The following is a 16,300-nucleotide window of genomic DNA, read 5'->3' as shown; positions in this document are numbered from 1 at the left end:
AAAGGTGGCAAGGTTGTTCTCCTTCAGCTTAAATTCATCTCTCTTTACGTGTGAAGAAAGACATCCATGTATTTCAGCTCCGAATCATTTCCCTCTTTAGTTTGGTGCTGTTTTGTTGTCACTCAACGGTTTTCAAGGTTGCGTCTTTGCTGACAAGTTTCTCAGCAGAGGATTGTGTCCCTTTTGTATCCCTCTCTGGCTCTCTCCTCTACTGTCGGTAACCTTTCCTGGTGTGAAAATGCCACGTCAATAAAATCTTTTTATATAGGGGAAAATCAATGAGCTCCAAGTGCACTTCTCTGAAACAACTCACAGTGCAATAGAAAATTGTGCCTTTACTCTGTAAATTTAGACTACAAAAATCCCAAGGTACTTGAGCATATCGGGCTGTTTTTTTTTTTTATGACTAAACATAAAACATTTACACTTAAAGGGACTTTATTGGTCTCAATTTGCACCATCAAGCTTTATGGGCCTTTTGGGAAAATACATTTTTGCATTCAAAAAGTTTGCAATAAAAGTGGATCATTAACACAATCAAAACACAAATCCAGAAACTTAACACGGCATGGCAAAAGCTGGAAAGCAAACATTACTCTAGAGCAGGGGTCGGCAAACCAAAATGTTCAAAAGAGCCATATTGGATCAAAAAACATATATATATATATATATATATATATATATATATATATATATATATATGTCTGGAGCCGCAAAAAATTAAAAGCCTTACAATGAAGGTAACACATGCTGTACAGTGGTATGAAAAAGCATCTGAACCTTTTGGAATTTCTCACATTTCTGCATAAAATCACCATCAAATGTGATCTGATCTTTGTCAAAATCACACAGACCAACAGTGTCTGCTTTAACTAAAACCACCCAAACATTTAAAAATAAGTAAGTGAACCCTCTGCTTAAGGAGACTAAAACGGCAATTGAAACCAATTTTTACCAAACAATTTAAGTCAGGTGTGTGCCCAACCACTGATGACCGGTTTAAAGCTGCCCTGCCCACTATAAAACACACACCTGGTAAGAATTGTCTTGATGAGAAGCATTGTCTGATGTGCATCATGGCTCGGTCAAACGAGCTGTCTGAAGACCTGCGATCAAGGATTGTTGATTTGTGTAAAGTTGGGAAAGGATACGAAACCATCTCTAAAAGTCTGGATGTTCATCATTTAACAGTCAGAAAAGTTGTCTACAAATGGAGAGTTTGGCAGTCTTACTTCTCTCCCAAGAAGTGGACGTCCACCAAAGATGGCGTCAAGAGTTCAGCGCAAAATACTCAGAGAGGTAAAAAAAGAACCCTACAGTGTCTGCTAAAGACTTACAGAAATCACTGGCACAGTCCAATATCTCTGTGCACACATCAACTATATGTAAAACAATGGCCAAGAATGGTGTTCATGGGAGGACTCCACGGAGGAAGCCACTGATGTCTAAAAACACATTGTTGCTCGTTTAATGTTCGCAAAAAGGCACTTGGACACTCCACAGACGTTTTGGCAAAATATTCTGTGGACTGAAGAAAAATGGAAAAATGGAATAGCTCACCAACATCAACACCTCATCCCCACCGTGAAGTATGGTGGAGCATCATGATTTGGGGCTGTTTTGCTGCCTCAAGGCCTTGACAACATGCAATCATTAATGGAAGAATTAATTCAAAAGTTTATCAGGATGTTTTGCAGGAGAACCTGAGGCTGTCTGTCAGAATGTTGAAGCTGTTATTTGACAGTTTCTCGCCACAGAGTAAACGTTCAGGCAATCCTTCCGCATTGGCAATGAATGATAATGATTCGGTCCAAGAAACGTTGAATCCTCTGTTCTCCTCAGTTATTTTTCTTTTTCCCTTTTGGATCCATGGCCCATCACATAGCCGCCGGTTTGTTTCCAATAGCCACCTGCCTGGCATCCCGCCCTTCTGATAGAAACGTGTCACAGGCTATAACGCAAATCTGCATTGACAGAAATGTTTAAATTTAATATTTATTCTACACATTTTTACAGCTTTGGAAAACGTTAAGAATGTTTGTCTCATTCGTGTCCTCCTAAAGAAACCATATCACACAAAAAATATATATTTTCCCCCTCCCATCTTTTTCCTTTTTCAAACATTTTTGAAAATGCTCCAGGGAGCCACTAGGGCAGCGCTATAGAGCCCCATGCAGCTCTTAAAACACAGGTTGCCGACCCCCGCCCTAGAGGATTTTTAATTCAACTAGAGCTTGTATACCTTAACACAATTACTCTAAAAGAATCTAATGTGTATTTGAAAGAAATAGAGTACTATTACTCAGCTGTCTTTCACTGGCAACTGCCGTATTTGTTTAATTTTTATAGTCATTTCTTTCTCTAACAATCACAATCGCATTGTAATTTCAATTACTGGGGACTGGTTGGATACAGCGGGGATGGCAACGGCTGGGTGCAGAAATAATTATTTCTGTCTGATTTAATATCACAGTGCTTCTCAATTATTTTCTGTTACGCCCTCAGGAAGAAGCGCCCCCCAACTCTCTGCAACCACTGTAAATAGGCTATATACAGTGGGGAGAACAAGTAGTTGATACACTGCCAATGAGAAAACCCATTGGCAGTGTATCAAATACTTGTTCTCCCCATTGTATATGTAAATATATATATATATATACAGTATGTCTACAAAATATCAAAAGTTAATAAAAAGTACACATTTAATATCATTGTCCTTGTTCACATAAACAAGTAATATAGATCAACCAGTGTTGTTAATAACGGCATTAGAATATAACGGCGTTACTAACGGCGTTATTTTTTTCAGTAGTGAGTAATCTAATTATTTTTCTTATCTTGGCAACGCCGTTACCATTACTGAGGCAGGAAAGTTATGCGTTACTATGCGTTACTATGTTGGTTGAATGACGCGGGAAAAGTCTGAGAGAGACAGACTCACGGAGACGAGAGAGCAGAGCAGGAGTAGTGAGGAGGCAAGGGAGTTGTGGCGCCGTTGCAAACGCGATGCTAGGTGGCTCCAATAACACCTGACTGTAGCCGATAGCCTTCAAACTACACCCACATGATGCTACGGTAGATATCACATATCATACAACTAGATGCAAATGGGAGACACGGCGGCATTCGCAACATGTATAAAGAACTAGATGCGTTATTAAACAGCCGCCGTCTTGATGCAGTAGACGTCTCAGGAAGGCTCTGTATTTTTTTTCTTTGTTCGTTTTTTTTTGGGGGGGGGGGGGGACGCCATGAAAATGATCACCAGTTACTTTGCCAAGTAAGTAATTACTCTTACATTCAGTTAACTGAGTTACTAATGCAATTACTTTTTGGGAGAAGTAATTTGTAACTGTAATTAATTACTTTTTTAAAGTAGGATTAACAACACTGAGATCAACTTACATAAAGTTATACTTTAACATTTTTCTTTTCAACAGAAGACAAAGCACATCTTTGAATTACAAAAAAAAAAAAAAAGTCACATCCAAAACAGCACACTCAAAGTACATTTTTTGACCATTTGATACTGAAAAATCAATTTAATAAAATCAATGAATAATAATGAATTCACATTGATTGGCAACAATAATTCAAGAGTACAACATGCCAAATAATTTGACTGAAAAAACAAAAAATAATAGAACAAAAACACTGTCTTTGCACAGCGGGAATTTTTACTTTGGCTGCAAGTGGTATCAGCTGCTTTCCTATGGTGTGAGGTTATTTTTGCACTGAGCAGCTTGGTATGCCACCTTATATGATGCTAACAGTGCTCGCTGGTTTACTGATGTAACACTCACAAAGATTTTTAGCAATATTCGGCACGTTTTTGGTGAAAAAAATCAAGCGAGTTATCAGTGTGATTTTGGTCTTTAAGTGAGGTCTTTAAATGATTTGGCTTCACGCTGCCAACATTTTTGGACACAGTAAACTTTCCTTGTCTCCCACTGTATTAAAAGTGAAGCCAAACACCACATAGGCTTCATCATATTTCCTCGTCCTAGCTCTTCATATTAACTCCTGCTGTTTGTTCTGTGCTCTTGTGTGGTTCAAAAATACTGCGCACACTCTGAAAATGAGAGCACCACTGCCATCAACTGAGTGGATATGCAATTTCAATTATAACTACTGTCGATGCCCACGGCTAACGTGTCTTTCATACTGGCTTTATTTAATCTGTAAAAACACAGAGCTGTAGAGTAATGAGGGTGTGAAATAAAAACATAACAAAGCTAAATAGCAATTTTAGCTCAGTAGTCATTGATGGGTGAAATACCAAGTAGCACTGGTGCCTAATGTGCTCCAATACTTCAGCTATCATACATTTATTTTGAACACTGCAAAAACTCAAAATCCTATCAGGACTATTTGTAATTTGTTTTGTTTTTTTCTAGTCACATATGAGATGCAATTGTTGACTGTTTTCATTCATGGACATCTACAATAAAGGTATTGATTGTCTAAAAATGGTTCAATATTTGGTGAAATATCTTGTTTTCTCATCTATATTTATAATTGCTTTTTACCTAAAAAAACAGTTTTCTTGAGGATTACTCGTTATGCAGCCCTAATTGTAGGTGATTTTGAGGCCATTTTTTCACCAATCGCCTAAAAATATAAACTCATTCTTCCTCTCCCCAAGCCGTGATTATAGTACGACCATTCTATGTGTCATTTCCTACGAGGAGATGCCTTTCTAGGTAGTCTGAAGCATTTTGATGAAAATAAATGATTGCTAATCAGGAAACGTGTTTGTGCGCTATTTATAGAGCTTTTCAACAACTACTGTAAAATCTTGATGAAAGAAGCGCACAGCAACTTCTATGCCATATATAACTGGGTTATCCCAACCTCATCAGCGAGACTAGAATGCGCTTTCTCGCTGGTGTTTGGGAGGAAAAAACCATCAAACACATTTTTTATTTTGGGATAACGTGATTCATGTTCTTGCTGGATAACAAGCATGTCTGGAAGGTTTATGATAGGGGAGCAAGCAAGTTTATTGTTCTGTTAAGTGCATTCCATCAACACTCCCATTTGTTTATTGAATTCAGTCATTCTTTCTCTCTGCCAGTAAACAAGGTGAAAGCTAAAATCTCCCTGAGTAGTCAGCTTATGTCCTTGAAACGACCTCCTCCAGTAATTATCCCGCATAGTGCTGATTAATGCTGAGTCCCTATCTCTTACTAAAAGCTAACAATATGCCCATTTGTATTCTCCACATGTTTCAACTGCCTGTTTCTTTTATCCCGCACTTAGCCGCAAACTGCCTTTTGGTGATTGGAGGCCAGATTACCCATTTTACACCCATGTCATGATAGCTGCCTGAGCCCAGTGATTATTTTTTATTATAAGCGCAGTAAAAGAAAGCAGCCGTGACTTTCTCACTCATTTCTGAGCTTGTTTGCACATTCCAAAGGACAATATGACTTGAGTTGACTATAATTTTGTGCTGAATGGGTGGCGTTTTTCAAATTTTAATCTGTTGCATCCTATTTTATAAGTGAAATATGGAAAATAGATTTTTGGATTAGACACTCAGAGGTGGCTCCGACCCAGACAGTGTGGATTTATACCACCTAGTCTGCAACAACGATTATATAATTCCTGAAACAGACTGCACATGCGTGAAATAACCTCTTAAATTCAAAAAGATAACACCAACGAAAGAATTATCTGAAAGATGATTTTTATTCTCTCACATTATACATGCACACAATTTGTCTTTGCCAATACAATTCCAAAATACTATTTTCTTGGCGGCTTGTCCATCACAGCTCCCTGGAATTGTCATCACTCACCAAAAAAGCGTATTTACTTACACTAACAAAATGACCGTATTTTTTAGATCATGAGTGGCACTTTTGCCCTATCTGGGTGACTGACTTGCCATGTATCTTGTTCATGGTGAAAGTCAGGCTGGCTTGTGTCAGGCTGCATTTCCCACCCAAAATGCAATTTATAGTCCAGCAAAACTTATATACCATAATTTTCGGACCATAAGTCGCTACTTTTTTGCTTCATTTTGAATCCTGCGGCGTATAGTCCAGTGCGGCTTATTTGTTGATTTATTTGGGTTAATAGGTAACACTTTATTAGACAGCGGCGTCATAAGACATGTCATAATTATGACATGACACTATCATGGGCATTACTGAATGCTTATGACATATGCCATTAGGTGTCATCTGGCAATTCATGTCACTAACTCAATTTTTGTCCAGCTCGGATCATCCATTACATCCATTCAAAAGTGAGATAATTTTCCGGATAGCACTAAATGATATCTTTTATAAGCATTCATTAATGCTCATGACAGTGTCATGACATAATTATGATTGTCTAATGACAGTCTTATAGCGCCACTGTCAAAGAAAATTTTACCAAATACCATAACTAGCAATTAATGAAACAACTGGAACAGTAACTTAAGAAATAATTAGCACAGAACATGAATTTTGATTGTTATTTACATCTGTAGCACTGCAATGCATGCTAGGAGGCATATTGGACAACAACAGTGTTGACAGCAGGGGGCAGCAGAGGTTGACTGTCTCCCACAAGGGAGCAGTGATGACCAAATGAAGCTTCTTAGAGCAATGAAGCTTTGCAGTCAATTGGTTCAAAGCTTCATGGTGGTTTATTTGGTCTCATGACAGTCGTATGATGCCGCTCTCAAATAGCGTTTTACCGTTAATATCTTTTGGAGTAAATATCCCATAATGCAGTGAGGACAGCTGCGGTTTATAGTGCAGTGTGGCTTATCTATGAACCAAATGTTGTTTCCGTGTCAAATTTGGTGGTTGGCGGCTTATAGTCAGGTGCGCCTTATAGTGCAAAAGTTTGGGCATGTATTTTTCTTTGTCATGACGCATTTTTGACTAATGTGACTTAATAGTCTAAAAAATACGGTAAATACTAGGGGTGTTTTATTAAAAAAAATCAATTCTTAGATATATCGCGATATTACATTACGCAATTCTCGTATCGATCCTTACACGTGAGCTTTTGGTGGAAATAAACAATTCAGTGGCTGCACTTCTAGTCCTGTCCAGTAGTTGGCAGCGCGCAAGCAGCATTGCCTTGCAGTCTGCTGAAGTAACAACGACATTAGACTAATCAGAGTAGAGATTTGTGTACGTTGCCCTCTAATGGTTGGCCACCATTACTGGGGTGTTTATACACTTATAGCAGCCCAGCGTCAGTCAATGTAAACAGTAACATTAGCTGCTGTTGGCTGTGTGCTGTGGGCGGCACACCTTAGCAATGGCGGATGGGGTATTTTGGTTGTTTTGCTCAGATTAGTCCTTTTATAAGTCTGAAATTTAGGCACATTTTGGATTTTACTGCAAAAATGGGGGCATGGAGTATTTAAAATCCCGCATTTAAGTAGATTTTAACTAAAAAAAGAAATAATGTTATAATAAAAGCCATATGTTGGTCAAACGTTAAAAAAACCAAAAACATTTTTACTTGAATGCTGAATGAGGTTTCATGAATAAATTGATATAAATGTACTTTTACCATAAAATAATATTTATGTCATTTTATTTTTTTTTAAATATATAAAACTTTTGTATGAAAGTTTTACACAAAAGTTTTATGTCCATTTTGATTTTGTTTTTTCTAAAGTGATATTAAAATATCCCAATAATCGTCTTTAAGTGTAGTATCTGGATCAGTGTTGTTTTTGGCAGCCATTTTAATTTTCCTCTTAGTCCTTTCGACAAAAATAGACATATTTTAGTAATTTTAAATTTGTGTTCACCTTCGTCTAGTTTTAGTCAACGAAAACTCAGAAAAACTTCGTCTAGTTTTAGTCGACAGTCCTCAAAATGTTTTCGTATAAAAACCTCAAAAGTTATAGTCCATGAATAAATAAATAAATAAAAGGTTTCCAACTATTTCGAATGAACATGACAGACGCGCACATAACTACAGTCTACAAGGATATCTCCATTTTCATGATCATAATAGACACTCAGCAGGAAAACAGCACATTATTTGCTATTAATTAAACTCGCCTGGATGCCACAAACTGTAAGTAAAATGTTTTCCAAGAGTTTAAGAAGGCACTGAGTCATCTTGCTAAATGCTAATGCTATCGCAAACACTATGCTAACGCGTAATGATCACTCAGCAAATACCTTTAACCCTTTAAGTTCTGTGGCCTATTTTGTCTGATTTTGCATGCCTTTGAAGTTGCCTTTATATTTCAAAGAAAGAATTGTTTACGATGGCCTGGTTTGGTCCCTTTTTTTGTGACACCTTGAACTTCATGTCCAAACTGTTGTTTCATTCACTGACCAATTATAAATCATCATTTTGGGCCCAAAAAGACCAAAAATTCCAAAATCGTTTTGTCAAATTTTTTAATATTGATGTCCAATTGACAACCAAACATGCGTAACGAACCGTTTTGAAACTTTGTAATATTTATTCAACATGTTAGGATGAACATTCAACCAAAAAATTTTAGAATAAATAGTCTTATATTTGACAATTCAACATAAACAACAGGTATAGCCATAGGCGTTTTTTGCCTTTATACATGCTCTAGTCAAAACAGGTTATATACAGCAGACCGAACAGTGAAAAAATATATACCATCTAACACAAAAAGTGTTTAGAGGCCATCTCTTTATGAGTTTAGGTATTGTGGCCCATCACCTGATGAAAACTATGTACACACAATCAAGCTTCTTGAACACACATTTATATAGACAAATTGAGAAGACTGATTGTGGGGAAAAAAATATATATACAACATTGGGAAAAAAAGTATTTTCAAAAATATTTACAATAAACAAGTTAAATTTTTTTCAGGCATGCCACTCCGAAAAGCAGTTTCGTCCTGGAATTCGACACAGGGCGACATCACACAGCCCACACTTCCATGGGGTGTCGGTCCTCTTTCCACCCTTCCATTTTCATTTCACTTTACTTTCATTGACACTATAAATGTACATGAAAAAAAGTCAGTATTTATGAAAATAATAAAGTATAAAATAAAAATATATACAGCAATAAATAATAATGGAAATCTATATGTATGACAATAGAAAGAATACCATAGCTGAATATGTGCTACATCCCTAATCTTCATATAGAAAGAAGATCATCACAATTATAAATTCCTGCCTTGGATACACACAGTGCACGTACGACTTTGATCTGATATGCACATTTTATTATTATATACACAAACACACACTTATATTGCATCAAAATTAACTTTGTCTTGCAATATCAAAAGAAACTTTCAAAAGAAACTTTTTCAGCATCAAAAAAAAAAAAGTGAGTTTGCTTACCTCTGCTCGTCGATGGCGTCACCCACGTGTTCAAATCCGTCACTATCTTCACTCGAGGACTCTTCCGAAGAAGACGATGATGACGAATTTGGACCATCCTCTTCCTCAAGTTGATCAAAAAGCACAATTGCCTGCGCTAAATTTAGTTTTCCGTTCATTCTCAAAGTCACACAAAGTCGCTGCTCGAGCCACACGGCCGTCGCTCGCCACCTCGCTGCTTCAGAACACTCCTCCCTCTCGTTCGGTGGAACCTCGCACGGCAGTTATATTTATTTAAAAAACGCATTTTGTGCTTCCACTGTGACTTCGAAAGGGTTCGTTTGATTTGTGTTTTTTTCATGGAGCTTCCATTTTGAAAAAGGACAAGAAATGATGGAAATATAGACATAAACAAATGATCCATGCAGCGTTTTAATGTTTTTTTGAGAGGACAATAAAACTATAAAACTTAAATGACAATATCTCACGTTTTAGTTGGTCGATTGACTTCAAATAATAACGAGAGTAAACCGCAACTTCCGCACTTTAAAACGAGACTAACCAACGGCATGTGGGTGACGTAATTAAAACGTGAGGGCGCTTCAAAGACGACGTGCGCTGAGGACGCGCCAGCGCGTCCTTCGACTCTCAAGGGTTAAAGGCTAAAGCAACATGGAGTTAGCCAAGATAAGAAAACAAAACTTGCCAAGCAGCACCTGACACGTTTCACAAAAGAAGCCTGGAATGGGCACACTCTTAAGTCTGCTAAATGTGAACATTGTGAATTTATAACGGAAACTACGGTGAATTTTCATCTCGTTCTCGTGTCGTCAGACGACAACTGGCATTCCATCTCCTTGTGTTTTAGTCTCCCAAGACACGTTTTCACTGCGTCATTGTGACGCCATCGTCATGAAAAAATTGTTTGGGGGATCAATCGCGATCGAATCGAATGGTGACATGTGAATCATGATACGGATTGTATCGCCAGATATACGAGGCAATCATCACCCTAGTAAATACAGTGGTATCTCTACTTACGAACGTCTCTACAAAGTTTTCAGGTTATGACGCACTTCAACAGGAAAATATTGCCTCTTATTATGAAAGAAATATCAAGATACGACAGGCAAAAATACAGTATGAGCTACAACTCGCAGCTCACAGAGTTTACTAAAAGTAACATTCTTATAGCTGCTCTTCCACTGGCTATCGCCTAGCATCTTTCTTGCAACCAATTGGCTAAGAGGGACCTCTACTGAATGTGTATGTGTGTATCCCAGCATCCTCTTCATTTCATTGTATTAGCTTGTATTAGTTACTCAATTCTTAGTTTTTTTCTTACTATATGTTTATTGTGCAATGATCTAATTGTAACATGTATTTGTTACATGTTTTGATGCATTTTTATGCTTTATAAAAGATTTGTGTCTGAATTTTGAAATTAGGACATTTACATAGAAAACAGGTCTCTATCGATGGAGTTTTCAGTTCATGAAACTACTTCCAGGACCAACTAATTTCGTAAATTTAGGTATTAAAATTAGGACACTATACACTGAATATATTTTATTATTCGAATATAGTCTCATCCTCTACCTGTATCCATATTTCAGCATGACATTCCCTCTTTCGAAATTCCTCCAGTTTATGGATCAGTTTGGCAGAGGGGGAAGGTGACTTTCCTCCGGCCAAATCATAAACGAGCTTATGGATGAAGGCTGCCGAGTTAAAATGCTGTCCACACATTAAAATTGATTCTCAGGCATGACGTGCACGTTTTGCTCCAGGATTAGAAAGAACTGTGGCTGCTTTGTGCAAGTGAGGGTTGATATACAGCTGCACCTATACATCACATAAGGCTAGCATTGACTACAACGAGGAAATGTGTGATCCGAACAAGAAATAGAACCGTGCCCAGACATAGGAACAGCTTTGGCTGCTGAGTACAACAAGAGAAATACATTCATCAACGTATTTTTCAGGGCTGTAGATTGTTAATTTTGGCCCAAATTCTTGATTGATTCACCCTCTCTGCTTTTGACATTTGACAGGGAACATTTTAAAGTCTTTACACCAGCTTTTGACCTCGAATAATTGATCACAGTATGGAGGGGCTGTCAGCGGCCGCCCCTATCACTCTCATTTCCATGGGAGCGATGGGCTGTCTGAGATTGGTTTGCTGCTTCAGGGCAGATTAAATTATTAAGGCCTGCTCTTTATTTGGCTGTGAATTCTGCCTCTCTTATTTTCCATCTCTTGCTCATCCTCTTCCTCTCCTCTCTTTGCCTATTTACAGAAAGAGGGAACAGGAAAAAGAGGGCACTGCAGCATACGGGTGGGGGGGAACAGGGAAATGACACAGAAACCATAGTTTTTTTTTTCAGATGGGGAAATTGGGGGAAGAGATGAGAACCACTAGAAAAAGATGGAGGCTGATGAAACATACTGTAAGCTCTTTTTGAATTGTTCACGTGTGTATGTGTGTGTGTGTCCTCATCTCTGTCCATGTGCATTTGCGCCAGAACACCCAAGTCGCTCCACGTATGCTGTACTCTGTACTGGGCAGACATTGGGAGAGCTGTACAGGTGCCAGATGGCTGCTGGCTATGAACAAGGACGCGAGAGATTTACTGGCACAGAAAGAAAAAAATGAGTTGTTTCCATTGCCATTAATAATTGAGGGTGTATATTCTGTCCTTGTGTATGCTGCTGCAAACCTGATGCCTCGGCTATTCTAAAAGACCTGCTCACAAGTGCTTGTAAACACGCACACACACAAACATGCTAAAGGGGATTTACAGACTGTTTATGCAATTTATAAAAAGCAAAGTTTCTTGAAGAGCAAATAGCACACTATACCGGGCCCACCTTGAATATTTGTAAACTAATAGTATTACCTCCTCAAAGTCACTCAAATAGCTGCCAGCTCATATTTTGCAGTGGATTTATCGATGCTGTACTTTTTATTAACAATGTGGTCAGTGATGCCGCAACAGGGCAACCAAAAGGTGCTGGGGGCCCCAAAGAGACACTGACACAAAGTCATTAAATAATGACGAAGCACTGCAAAGTCAACATGTAGTTTATTAGAATACACCAGGGGTGTACAAACTATGGCCCGGAGGCCAACTGCAGCCCGCTGCTAGTTTTTATTGGCCCGTAGCAAATTGTGAATCACTTAATATGGCCCACACAAGAAACTTAAAGGGAACCACGGATAGAAAGACCTGTAGGTCTTAAAAGATCAACGTTATTATGGGTTAAAATAATTTGATCTTAAAACCCCTTTTGATGTTTTCATTTTTATACAATTTGTAAAATTCGTTTACGTTAGTAGCGTGGACGATAATTAGTAGGTGACCATTTTTGTTGACGTCGCAGGCATAGGCGGAGTTTGACTTTTGGTGCAGGGGGGGCACAACATGTTGATGACCCCAAAACGCAGTGTCAGCAATAAAATTAACTTACAAGAATATTTATAATGATAAGTTGACAATGAGCATTTTTTGTTTCTCATCATTCTTGAGGGGAATTCTAAATCAGGCTGCTTAGGCAATACTTTTCGCCAAGCTCGTCATCCAGTGAATTTGGTACGCCCGCTGGTGTCGTGCCAATGTAGTTACCCCAGTCAAAAATTGTATCCCCTGGGCAGAGCCATATGGAGGTAGATTTGTGTCTCTATTATTCAATCAAAAAAAGTTGCTTCAATCAAAATATATGTTTGAACCAAAAAAAGTAGCTTTAATGAAAAAAAAAAAAGTCTTTGAATTCAAAAACAAATTTGAAACTCAAAAAACTCCAAAAACTCAAAAAAAACAAAAAAAAAACAAAAAAAAACAAACAAAAAAAAAGAATGTATGTGAAAGCTATTTTTCTTTGATTATTTTTTATTTGAATTGATTTTAATTTTTTTGATTAAAGTTAAGTTTTTTTTTTGTTCTTTGTTTTTTTTAATTGAAGCAACTTTTTGATTGAAGAAATGTTGATTTTTGTTTGGGCACATTTTGGCTAGGACATGTTTCACCTTATTATTCAATCAAAAATAAGTTGCTTCAAAAATATAGATTTTCAAAAAGAAACATCACTTCAATCAAAAAAAGAAAAATTTCAATTATATAAAAAAGTATTTGAATGCAAAAAAATATTTGAGATTGAAAAATTTGCATTTGAACACTTAATTTTTCATTGAAAAAGTTTTCTTTGATTGAAGCAATCTTTTTGTGTTTGGGCCATATTATGATTAGGACATTTTTGTCTAACTCATTCAATCCCCAAAAAAGTTGTTCAAATTAAAAAAAAAAAAAATTCAATCAAAGAAAAAAAATCATTTTTCAAAATATTTTTTTCCCTAATACATAAATATATTTTAAATTATATGAAAAGCAAATGTCTAAGGTGCGAGAAAAATAATTTCCACCCATTATAATTTTTTTTTTTTTTTGTTCATTTCATTCATTTTTGTTGCAGTTTTATTGCTTTACAACTTATATATATATATATATATATATATATATATATATATATATATATATATATATATATATATGAAAGTCAATTACATGCAATGACACTATGAATGACAACATAAACATGTCATCTGCTCAGCCCTTTCAATTTAAACCAGAGAGGAACATTAATGAGCATGACAGCACTGTCGATATTTCACAAAACGAGCAGCAAACACAAAATGAACAGGAAAGACAGGATGAGACGAGAGAAAGACAAAACCGGTGTTCGGCCAAAATGTGCTACACCGGCGAAACATGCTAGTATTTAGCAAGTATTACCGTGTGCTTTCAGCTCGTTCTGTTTAGATGCATACAGGCAGAACATACTAAAAATGCCTTAAGAAAATACTTAAACGTAGCCATGTCAAATAAGGGTGGTATAAAATATGCTACGTGACTAATGTGGTCAACGAATCAACAATCTGCTTCAAAGCTATCACAAGAAAACACAATGCTTAAAACAGTGGTTTTCACCCTTTTATGTGTCACGGTATGTTTTTACATTGGAAAAAATCTCGCACACATCAAAAACCAAAAATGTTCCAAAATTACTTTCTGTACAGTATATAAATTATATTAAATTAAATTATAAAATAATTTCACAATATTTATATTTACTTAGTGTGAAACTTGAGCCTGTATATATGAACACAAAGCCGATATCCTGGCAGGAATCTTCGTCAACAGCTCTTAGTCTCTCTCTGTTTTTTATTTTTATTTTTTTATAGCAGTTAGGCTTTAATAGCTCAGAATTGTCAGACAGGGGGACTTTAGAAATGTCTTTAATCGCATCAGGGGCAAGCATCTCGCTGACAATGGCTTTGCAGGCAGGTAGTATTGTCTCTGCTACAGTATGGGACTTTTTGGATTTAGCAACAAGTTCAGCAACAAGGTAACTGGCTTTGAGGTCTTACTCATTTACCTCTGTAGTTTTTCTCAAAAAAGTTTCTCTGTGTTTTCACAGAGGCAAACAAAATAGTCACTCAACTTTTTTTGATACGAGGGCAAATGCAACTGCTCGTGTCACGTTCAAGAACTGCTCGGATTTCCAACCATCAGCCTCCTTGCTTTCCTCAACAATGTGTTAGAATAAAACACAAGGGGACCATTGACGGTCTCACATATGGATGAAATGGAAAGAACACTTTCGTGTATATTTAGACTTGGCAACTCCAATCAAATGATGTACAGAAGACGTGCTGGGGTCCACATTGTCGCGGACAGCAAGGTGGCTGATGGATAGAAATCTGAGCAGTTCTTGAACACGTCACGAGCAATACCTTGCTAATTTGCACATGACTGCAACCTTCTAGCTACTCCTTTTTCCTACTGCAACCCCGCCTTACGACGTTAAAAAAAAAAAAAAAAAAAAAAAAAGGGATATTGGATAACTTCTCCCGGCACACTGGTTGAAAAACCCGGGCTAAAAGTATGAGAGGGAAACACATGGAAAAAGTATTTTGAGGCAATGAAAAGGTAATAAAAGACGCAATAAAAACACAAATAGTAAGTACTCACCGCATTTGTTGGACGTATCGTCGCGTAAAAAAACCAAGACAAACAGCGAAGGGATCGAGAATACAAACTGTCAAATGGCAGCAAGTCAATATCTAGGCAAGCTGCCTAGGATCAGTTTAAAGACACTGCTGATGAGCTGGAATTCGATGCAGGTACAACGTCGGGAACTCATCCCACAGCTCTTTAACAAAACAATTTGACCAGCAGCAGAATGTGACAAAATTATGCCAGTCGTCATAGTAGCTTCAGTTGCTAGCTAGCACAGCTATTCTCCCAGTCCAGGCCAACTATGTCATCACCCCGAGCGTCCATTGTGCGCATAAAACATGGCGCCCTCCGTAGGTCAAAACATATACTAAGTATTATAGACAGGGGTGCACATAATTTTTTTGCCCAGGTTCTCAGAGGAGGACCTGGAGATGTGACTTGGTCCTCATTGAGCTTGAGAGCCAACCCGCCTGATGCGATAAATTTATGACAAGCTTTACTTAGAGCCAATTAACTTTAATTAATTATGATAACAATTAATGCTTGATTAACATCAACTGGCACAACAAAATTGCCATTACTTAGAAATGTAAAGAAATAAAAAGCACCAATTCAAAATAAAGGGCTTTATGCGGCTCCCACATTAACTCCAAGCCTTTTTAAAAGTGGGATGTCCTCCTCATAAGACCTTATTGAACGTGCATGTTTAGCTTTGTAAAATGCGAGCAAAAACACGTTTGTCAGTGCATGTCGCTGTTCATTACCTTTATTCCGCCACTTGTCCATAGGGCGAGCGGGGTCCTGTTTGACATCGATAGTTTGCTTAATTGCCACATGCTCTCTGTTTTTTTTCGTGCTTTTCAAAGTTTGGATGGCTGAAATTCTTCGACCCTACATAAAATGCGCTGCTCTTATCGGCGACATTGGGATTCATACAGCACATTTTGTACCGCATTTCCGTGCGAGCATCATTTGCTTCTAGCCATGGTA

Source organism: Corythoichthys intestinalis, chromosome 8 (genome assembly GCF_030265065.1).
Source record: "Corythoichthys intestinalis isolate RoL2023-P3 chromosome 8, ASM3026506v1, whole genome shotgun sequence".
Lineage (NCBI taxonomy): Eukaryota > Metazoa > Chordata > Actinopteri > Syngnathiformes > Syngnathidae > Corythoichthys > Corythoichthys intestinalis.
The sequence above is the reverse complement of the archived record's forward strand: the minus strand, read 5'-3'. Positions refer to the sequence as shown.